The sequence below is a fragment of the Mus caroli genome, unplaced genomic scaffold (assembly GCF_978045245.1).
Source record: "Mus caroli unplaced genomic scaffold, Mus_caroli_1 scaffold_15, whole genome shotgun sequence".
Lineage (NCBI taxonomy): Eukaryota > Metazoa > Chordata > Mammalia > Rodentia > Muridae > Mus > Mus caroli.
In genome coordinates, this window is record NW_028227270.1 from 48533346 (window position 1) to 48543848 (window position 10503).

Sequence of the window (10503 nt, forward strand, 5' to 3'; positions counted from 1 at the left end):
CTGTCTGTACAATCATGACAGGTCCCAGAAAAGAAACTACACAGATGCACCCAGCAAGAAGCAGCATCAGGAATCAGGGATGGATCCAGTCCTGGAGTGAGGTCCAGAGTCCAGCGAACAATTGGTCACATCACCAGAATCTTAGACTTCCTAGCCTGTCATGTCCCAGGGTTCCTGCCAGGTACCTGAAGTCAAAATCCAGTGAGACCATAAAGAAGCTGTCATAAGACACCACCATCCCAATTCACAGATGGGAAACTTCCCCCACAGAATGTATAATTAATACCACTTGGCTCTGCCATCCTCTGTGGAGAAGCCAGAGTAGATTAGAAACTTCCAGAAAGTTCTGTCCTATGGGAAACAGCTCCTGGCTCCCAAAGGTTTTGGTACCAGATTAGTTCATCACTAGCAATGAATTTGGCTGCTTTAGACTCTTAAAGAGTGACTGTTCCATTGATGTCCTTTCCCCATCCAACAAGCCCATAGCTTTTCTGCTCTCTAGATGATAAAGACCCACACACATTCTCCACTGAATAGCTGCTGTGCCTGGCCAGGGTCACTCACTATCTGCAGGGAACACTGTGCTCTGCAGCCCAGTCTAGCAACTGTGAAGCGGGTCTTGCCTTAATTGGCTTGGATGTAGTGACAATGCATCAGAGGGTTGGCCTCTGAAAAAGCTCATCTTCCTGATCTATAGTTGGCCACCATGCCTTCATATCACTGTGCTGTGGTACTCCCCTGTCTCATGAGATTAACCCTATCCTTGTGGCCTTGTTAACTTTGGTTATCTCTATAGTGGGCTAAGAGTCACATTGTTGGTTGTGCTTCAGTGCGTGTGTGGAGGGTATCCATCCATCTATAACATTCACAGGGGAGAAGACTATATGAGCAGCCTAGAGCAGAGGCAGGTGACTGGGATCTGACACCAGAGACCCTGTGAACCCAGATGGCTACTGAGCTCCTTCACACTCCACACAGTACTGATAGAAAGGTCTAGTTTGAGATCTAGAGACACATGTCGAGCAACAAGTGGTTAAATGTTGCAGGATGTTTCATGGAATTCCAGGTGTCGGGAGCTGCTGGTCACATCAAGGGCAGACATAGAGAAACAATCCAGTTTTGTCTTATGGCCTAGCAGGGATCACAGTTCAGGACTGCCTGGAGGTTGCTGGCAAAATTCTCTGCTTGTTGGGCTATGGAGGGGACTGTGTTTGCAGCTCACAGTGGCCCACTACATTCTGAACAACTGGTGCAGTCCTAGCTAATCCTGAAGTGACCTCTGTGTTCCCCAGTCTCTGGGAACTAGCCCAGCATTGAGGTACTGGTTGCTTTTGTGAAACCTGAAGCAGATTCTGAACACCTGATAGTACCCTCCACTTTGACCTCCCTCCTCTGAGCTGTAGTTTTGTTTGGATGGCTCGGTCCACTCCTGATCCAACCTCTCGATCATGCTGATCGAGCTTGGCCTTTAGATGCATTTGAAAGATGGACTGGAGATCACATCCCTCTTTCAGAGGTGATGCTCTCCTTTCTGCCCTCTGCCCTCTGCCCTCTGCCCTCTGCCCTCTGCCCTCTGCCCTCTGCCCTCTGCCCTCTGCCCTCTGGATGATAGCCTAGATACTCTAACTGTGCTCACAATGAGTAACGATCCACTTCAACCCAGGGCCTGTCAGATCCACTCATCAAATCCTTGCACCCAATTAGGTAACCCAGCTGTCACACTCTGTCTTGGTCTCTCTCATCTCTTGTATGAGCCATTCTCTGGTCCCTGAAGCTCCCAGTACTTTATGTCTGCATTTGGCAGGGACTCTCAATGCATTTGATGGCATTTTCTCCTTGTCTTGTGCCTTATAGAAATGTCACCAGCATGCCACCCATCAGTCCTGTAATAAAGCCCCCAATTCTTGAGTATTGGTCCCCATAATGTCTAGCACTGACAATTTGACAGAATCTAGAATCCCTTGAGAGATGGGACTCTGGGTGGAAGATTAGAAGGCCTGAGCACTGTGGTTAGCACCATTTACTTGGATTGGGATCCTGAATTGCATAAAAGAAAAACAAAACAAAACAAAACAAAACAAAACTAAAATAACAGAACAGACTGAGCACACTCTCTGCTTAGTTTTCGATTGCAGCTTCATTGTGGCCAGTTCCCTGAAGTTTCTGTGACTTCCCACCATGATAAACTGTTTCCTCTCAAACTGTGAGCCAAATAATCCCCTTTCACTTAAGTTATTTGTGTCAGGGCATTTCATGACAGCAATAGAAAAGAAGCTTAGAAAGCCCCAGTGATCAGATGTGTTGTGAGGCACCCACCATGTTTTGCAGGATGACGGTACTAGGTACTGGGTACTGGGTACTAGGTACCTCTTTCTTGGCAACAGGGTTTAACATACAAACCCAGATCCCTCTCTGCCCAGGTATAACCACAGCCTTGCTGCAGGCCTTGCCACCCTCAGCTGGGCAAGGCAAGACACTCTGCATCAAAGATTCTCTGTATTTTGTGGACATCTCTCCAATTCTGAGCATCTCTAATGGTCACCACAAAGAAGGCATCCAGAGATCTCCCACCTACCTTGAAACTGCTTCAGAACCCAAAATGCAATTGGTTCCCCCCACTCAGCCCCCAAGGGTGACTGTTGATTGACATCCAGAAAGACAACCGACACCTTTTAAGTGTGAGTGAAGGGCTAGCATGGGCTTCCTTAACCTACAGTGGGCTTGTCTGGTGCAGGCTCTCTATCTGAGAGATAACAGTAAATCAACCTTGAATTTGTCACGTTCCTTTGAACAAAGCAAATGAGGGACTCTATCAGGCATGGAGTACCCTGCTAGGGGCCACCACTCTACAGTACTCTCTACACCTCTCAGCCTACCTGGGATCATCCTGTACTCCGAGCATCACCTATGACTCTGAACTGAGGTATCTCATCATTATTCCCTAAACAGTATTATATGGCAGCCTTTTATACAGGCTCCTCAGTGCACTGATTATAAGTGGGTAGAGATAATTTAATGTATATGGGAGAACATGTATAGGTTATTTGAAAATGCCATGCCATTTCACATAAGAGACTTGAGCTTACAAGGGTCTCAGCACATCTGGAATTTTAGAAGCATTTCTATGTTAATTTAGGGAACATTGTTGTCATGTAACTATATAATCTCCATAATCGGAGGTCACTATTGGGTCCATGGTGGCTTTTCACAAGCCACATTACTACCTCCCTTGAGGTTCCCAAGGAGACTCTGAGAGAGGGTAGTTCTCAGGGCAGTGGGTGGCACATAGATCCGGCTGGAATGGACAATTCACTCTGTGGTGTTCAGTACACAGCTGTCTCATGAATCTTGGGCTTTTTGTTTGTTTGTTTGCTGTTGTTTTTGTTTTTTGTTTGTTTGTTTTCCTTTTTCTGAAGCTTGGCTGGAACAAAGAAACCTACTTTAGGACTCTGGTGAAAATTGCCCAGTAATGAACAAAGCCTCCATATATCAGAGACGTATGCTTTAGAAGTTGTAGTAGAGTCCAGTTCAGTTTCATGTTGCACATGCTGATCTTAGCCCCCTTCGGGGTCCCTAACAGAGGCTGGTCTGCAGAGGCCACACTGAGAGGGACATCGTGTGCTCTGTAAGCTAGGCTATGGGCTGAGGGCTGCAAGGACACTGTGGAGGACAGATCATCTAGCTCAGGAGGCAGGTGCCTCAGCTCCCACCTGAAGGTCACCTGCTTTCCACCCTGCAGCTCCTCCAGGTGTTGCTGGGGCTGTAACATCTGGCTGCAAAGCATGCGTGGATGCCAGCCATCCATTGTTCTGCAGGCTGCCAGTGGAGCCATGATGAGAGGACATTTGCTGGACAGAGGGCTGGAACAAAGAGGCAGGCTGCGCCAGCCCCTGGGCTGACATCAAGTTTGCTAATCAACATGATAGTGTGCTGCTCTCCAAGGACAGAATGCCTCCTTCTTGTCATTCTGTGTCCCATTTCCTTGTGTTCTTTCCACCTGAAGTGCTGTGATGCTCTGAGCACCTTCCTCACATCTCAGTCCCAGCTGTGGCTCTTGTCCTGCGGTAAGCACCCAGAAAGCATAGCCAGGTCTGGGTGAAACTGCCGCCAGCAGCATCTGCTGTCTCTCAGTGGGTTGCACACTTACTATTATCATTCTCTGTCCTCTCTGACTACTCAGCAGGACTCCAGCATCACATGTATGCCAAACCTGGCTAGGCTGTCTCTGCATGGGGCCAGTATGGCCACTCACACAGACAGGCGGTAGCTACAGCATGTGGAAGGAAGCTGCAGAGCCTTCACGGGCCAAGGAGCTCTTCTGACGGTCTGTTGGTCTGTCTTCTTAGCACCTCAGAGATGGTCATATGTACCCATGAATGGTATGTCTCCACTGTAACATCTGTCTTGTCTGTCTTTCCTCTTCCAGTCTGTCTGCTAATGAAGCCATTCTCCTGATAAGGTATCTATGTGGTCATCCCAGTAATGGCATCTAGAAGTATTCCCTCTCATACAGGTCTCTGCTCTGAGGATATTTTTATTTTATAAACTACCCACTTGGTCTGCTCTGTAAAGGACATTTGGTCTGTCTATGGTTAGTTCTTAGCTCTTGGCATATTGAATTTTCTGAGTTTCTCTTCTTGCCATCTTGAGGCCTTGGAGTTCTCACAAGGACCTCCTGGGTGCAGAGTAATAGGACATGGTCAGCCTTCAGCTCAGGAATGGAGGAGCTGTGCTGCCTTCTTTAGAAATATAACCCATGGGAGGAGGGCAAATGGTCCCTGCAAGAGAGATGTACAAAGGAGAGAGAGAGAGAGAGAGCTCTCTGCTCAGAACGGGTGCCTATACTCACTTAGGTGTCTGAGAGTTCCATGCCATGTGGTTCTAGACAAGAACTGACAGCCCAACCTTCACATCTCAACCTCAGAGAGTGAAGTAGCTGTTGCTGCACAGAGAAGAACAGTGGCTGCAAATGGGGGGCACATCCTCATATACAGCCCTACCTCTCCCTGTAAGCTGAACCCAAGTAGGCTACCATGTTACCAAGGTACCAAGGTAACTATGGCTGCCTTGCCATAGTCCTGTAAAATTTTCAGCATTTTTCAAGTATCTCAGCAAGAAGAAGAATAAGCTGGGGACTGTGACCAGTCCTGTAAGCTCTGCTTCCCAAAAGGCAGGGACAGGAGGATTGTCAGTTCAAAGACTCCTTGGACAACTTAATGAGTCTCCGTACCAAACTAAAAAGTGAAGCAGGACTGGACTTTAGTTCCCTGGTAGAACAATTGCCTAGCATGCACGAGGCTCTGGTTCACCCCCCTGAACAAGAAGAGGAGAGAAAGAGAGAAATAAGTGGAAAAGATAGAGAACAGAGAGTGAGTAGAATTAAGAGACAGGGGGAGGGAGATGGAGAGTGAACTCTAAGGTGGAAGGTCCATCAGAGCATGCTCCATGTGGTAGCCAGCCAGGCCTTTGCATTCCTTCATCTCCCTACTCAGTGTGTAGTAATCTCACCCACCCAACAAGCAATTCACTTCGCTTTTTGCATCTTCCAAAGGCCAAGAGGAACTCAAAGCTCTCTTCTAGGTTTCAGGAACTTGGCACAAAGGCAATTACCAGTCACTGCACTCTCTGCTTTGGGGCTTATTCATGCTGGCAAGTGTTAAAGGACATCACTGTTAGATGACAACTGTGTTGTCAGTATTTCTAAACACTGAATGTTGACACTTCACAGGTGGTAAGAAACTACTTTTTGGTGGCCCATAATAACCACCTACATGTTGTTACCTCTGGGTTTGGACTCATCTTCAGAAGGAATGGGTGATGAACCTTGAACCTTAATACTGAAAGCCATTCATTCAGCCACTTGATTCAGTTAAAAGTTACAGTGTACCTGCCCTGCCTTTGTCCACAACCATGCTCTTCTAGAAGTATGGTGTGATTTTCAGTGACGGTGTGTTGTTATAGGGACCCCACCAGAGAATACCACTCAGACATAGTTTATAGGTATAAACTATGTAATCCAGATGGCTGGGATTACACTCAGGTATTCAAGACTTAAGTGTAGCTCTGAGTATTTAGAATAAGGACGTTTAAAGACAAAAGCCACCACATTCTGTTCTCTTACTCAGATGCTCTTATGGGGAGATTTTATGTAAGCAAGCAGTATAACAGAAGCTAAGATAAGGTGTTAGCTGGAGGGTGAGGTTTTCCACAAGCAGGCCGTCATTAAGATAAGTTAGCTAGGGCATCTTAAACTCAGGATCCTAGAATAGATATTGGTAATTTTTCCACAGGGCTTTCAATCAAGGAAATCAAATTCCAGTCGAGCCTAAAATGTCCTCACCAAGAATACAAGATGGGAGAAACTTTGCACTGTCTTGTCTTGTTACCATGTGTACAGACACTCTAGAACAAAGTTCTCCCTGGCCTTGGTCTCCCAGAAGGCCACTCACTACCACTTTCTCAATTTTTCCTGTGAGTACAAATTACTCTCATTATTCTTCCTTTCCTCAGACATCTATCTGTGTTCCCCATTCAGTGAAGCAAAGGCAAGACATCGTACGCCATTGGGAAAGCACAGGTGGACACAGCCCCTGCCCAGACCCAGAGGTACAATGCTTTGGGAGAAACAGGAAGAGGAACATCTGCAAATAATACAAAACAGGTATTACTGTGAGTACTCTATGCACTGGGGAAATGTGGCCCAGAGTAACACCCACAGTGACAGTGACAGCAACCAATCAACCCAGCATCAGAATCAGTGTGAACTACCAATGACCACAGCAGTAGTAGCTCAACAGCAGCATGAACTATCAGCAGCAGTGACAAATGTTAACATTTGCTTGGTAGGGCCAAAGCCTGGTGCTGAGCTAAAGCTCACCAATCCATCCTCAACGAACCAATTCAATACACAAGCAACAGTGGAAAGAAGATTTATTCAATTTTGGCCAAGTTGGGAAAGGGACATCCAAGTCTTAATCTATCTTTAGGGTCCTGACATGAAGTTTAGGTTTAAATAGAAGGCAAGAGGTGTGTGAATATATCAGCCCTGGTAGAGGTGCAGCAAATTACTGCCAAGCATCGTTGTCTCAGCTCCAGTCTGCCCCTCAAAGTGGTCTAAAAAGATGTCAGGCCATGTGAGATAAGTTCCTCTTCTGCCTGGCATCAGATCCCCATTTTTTTTCTTTCCCTAACATGACACTCCTGAGAGAAATTCCAACCCCCTGGGGTCACTTGTTTCAATGATATGAAAATACAAACCCCTCTTTTTTTATAATGTCTTTGTTCCTTCTAGGCCAATTACAATATCTATAGTAAAATAATAAAGGTAGAAGGGCCTTGGCTGTGATGAGAGTCAGTGGCCATAGGATGGAAAACTGGGTGTTTACCCCACATTCTTTGGCTCACCCCCATTTTCACTGCAACATCGTGGGAGAGGAGATGGACCAAGCCCTACCTGAGCCTAGCAGGCTCTCTTCTAAGCGGACTCCTGGAGTGAGCAGATTCTCTCCTGTTTGTTTCTTGGGCATACACACACACACACACACACACACACACACACGCCCATCTGTCTTAGTGAGTTTTCTGTTGTATCAAACATTGATAAACACAATTAGGGAGAAAGATTTATTCTGCACATTGGTGATGCATCCTGTCCTGGTGGGAAAGTCAAGGCAACAAAAGCCTTACATGAAACAGAGGGTCATGTCATATCCACCACAGTCATGAAGCAAAGAACAGTGAATGTATGTTTTCTATTGCTCGGCTCCACTTTACAGTTCAGGATCCCCTGCTCAGAGAGTGGTTCTGCCCACAATTAAGAAGGCTTTCCTCTATGAATTAACTTAATCAAGGTAATTCCACACAAGAGTGCCCAGACACCCATAGCATTCTGTTGAGTTGTCTATCAACTCAATTACACCATCCAAGCCTAGAGAAACTCCTCAATTCAGCATCATCTCAGGGAGCCTACTCAGTTTGCCACTTGGGTGCTTCTACTTAGTCCCAAGATCTTTGACACTCACTCAGAAATACTTGCTTCATTCACCCTACCCCTCTGTGCTCATAATTGTCCACATACACAGGACAAGAACCTAGCAAAGGGAGAGCCTGTGAAATTTCTGCATCAGACACTCCCAGCAATGGGGACAACAGCCACAATAGCGATGGCAACAGTAGCCACAGCCAGAGCACCAGGTACAAGACCTACAGTAATAGAAACACAACAAAGATTATCCACAGGGTAACAACCACAGCAGCCAGGCTTAGAGCAAGAGTAACTACAGAGCACAAAACATGCATGGAGAGGCAACAGCAAACAGGATTGAGGAGGAGGAGGGGGAGGAGGAGGGGGAGAAGGAGGGGGAGGAGGAGGAGGAGGGGGAAGAGGAGGAGGAAGAGGAGGAGGAGGAGGAGGAGAAGTAGAAGAAGAAGAAGAAGAAGAAGAAGAAGAAGAAGAAGAAGAAGAAGAAGAAGAAGAAGAAGAAGAAGAAGAAGAAGAAGAAGCAGCAGCAGCAGCAGCAGCAATAGTTTTTGCACGTTTTGTGCTCTGAAGTTACTCTTGCTGTAAGCCTGGCTGCTGTGGTTGTTATGCTGTGGATAGTCTCTGTTGTGTTACTGTTACTGTAGGTCTTGCATCTGGTGTTCTGGTTGTGACTACTGTTGCCATTGCTGTTGTGGCTATTGTTCCCATTGCTGAGTGTCTGCTGCAGAAATGATACAGACACTGTGGTCGTTAACAATCACAATGGCAGCAGCAGGAACAACCACAGCAGTCTAGGCAACCCTGACAGCATTGATGCCAAACAGCATCACAAGTGTAGGAGTAGTGGGGTGGAGGTACTTGAGTCTGTCATGAGAGTGGGGGCCACCTACTTTAATAAGCATAGTTTTCAGCATGTACACACTCTAACCATGCTGTGGATACCTTGGTAGAGGATCTTTAATTCACATACCTGGATAGGGAAATATGTGTACAGTTTCTGCCACATATACTCTGAGGAGCCATGGCCCCTCTTCTCTCTGTGTATGAGAGAGTTTCAGAAGCATGTACCATGACAGTGCTTTAGAGTTCATCCATGGAAGTAGCAAAGGAAATCTACTAGACAGAAATTGTTAACAAAGGGCCAGCAGCAGTGGTTCCCAACCTTCCCAATGCTGCGACCCTTTAATATAGCTCTTCATGTTGCGGTGACTCCCAACCATGAGTATTTTTGTTGATACTTCATAACTATAATTTTGCCACTGTTGTAATCATAATGTAAACATCTGTGTTTTTCAGTGGTCTTGGATGACCTTTGTGAAAGGGTTGTTGACACTCAAAGGGGCTGAGGTCCACAGGTTGAGAATGCTCACTTAGAAGGTAAAGGTGCCTGTTGCCAAGGGCTGACCAACTTGAGTTCAATCCCCAAAACCTATATGGTGAAAACCTCCAACTGTCCTGCCCTCCATGCATACACCGTGTTGCACAGATGTATACATGCACACGTGTATACACAAAGACACACACACACACATGCAATGACAAAAAGTCAAATAATAATTCTAAAAGAAATAACTTGATGAGGATGATTTAAAGTAACACAAATGGCACCTCTCAACTCAGGCAAACAAACCAAACCAAATCCCAAATTTCGACACACCTTTGGGCATCCCTAGGGCTCAGTTTTCAGTCTCTGTGAGTGACCCTCATGGTTCCAAGTGAACCCACTGTCCCCCATGGAGCACAGCCCACTCAGTCCTGTGTCAGGACTCGCCTCCTGCTGGTGCTTCTTGATTTTTATCTTTTGCACCATATATATGAAGTCAGAGTTAGAGGTCATGGTCCTATTGACCAATGCACATGTCTTGGGACCATGGTGGCTTCAGCAATGACTGATCATTCCAGGATGTCCTCCCTCATGACCTATCCTGACTGGCACTGGTCATTCCCTTCTAGCCCAGGGCTCCTCAATGGCTGCTGCTTGAATAGAAACCTCCCAGGGCTCTAGCATGGATCACACAGCCCAGCTGCAGAGCTCTGTTTTCCAGGTCACACTGAAAAGCTTCATTAGTGGTATAACACGTCAAATCCAGTCACTTAAGAATGTAAACAGCCCCAGAAACAGAACCAAGCCGGCATCCCGCCATCTGTTCTGTGTGCCGTTTGCTGTTCTCACCATGGGCACTGATTTCCACTCTCTCAGATGAGAGGGGCCCTTGATCAGCTCATTGTCCCTGAGTAGCACACACTGGCAATGTCAACAGATTGCTCTGATGGTGGGGGGCCTAGGGCTCTGGCTCAGCAGGGGAGGTGGCAAAGCAGCTGGCATGCTGTGGGACCCACTTCCTTCTCTCAATCTCTCTCTCTCTCTCTCTCTCTCTCTCTCTCTCTCTCTCTCTCTCCCTTCCTCCCTCCCTCCCTCTCTCTCACACACAGAGGAAGCAAGTTGTATCTCATCATTAACAATGGCACCTAATATACAACCGTATTTCCCCACTTTTGTAGCCTGACAAGAGACTTCCATC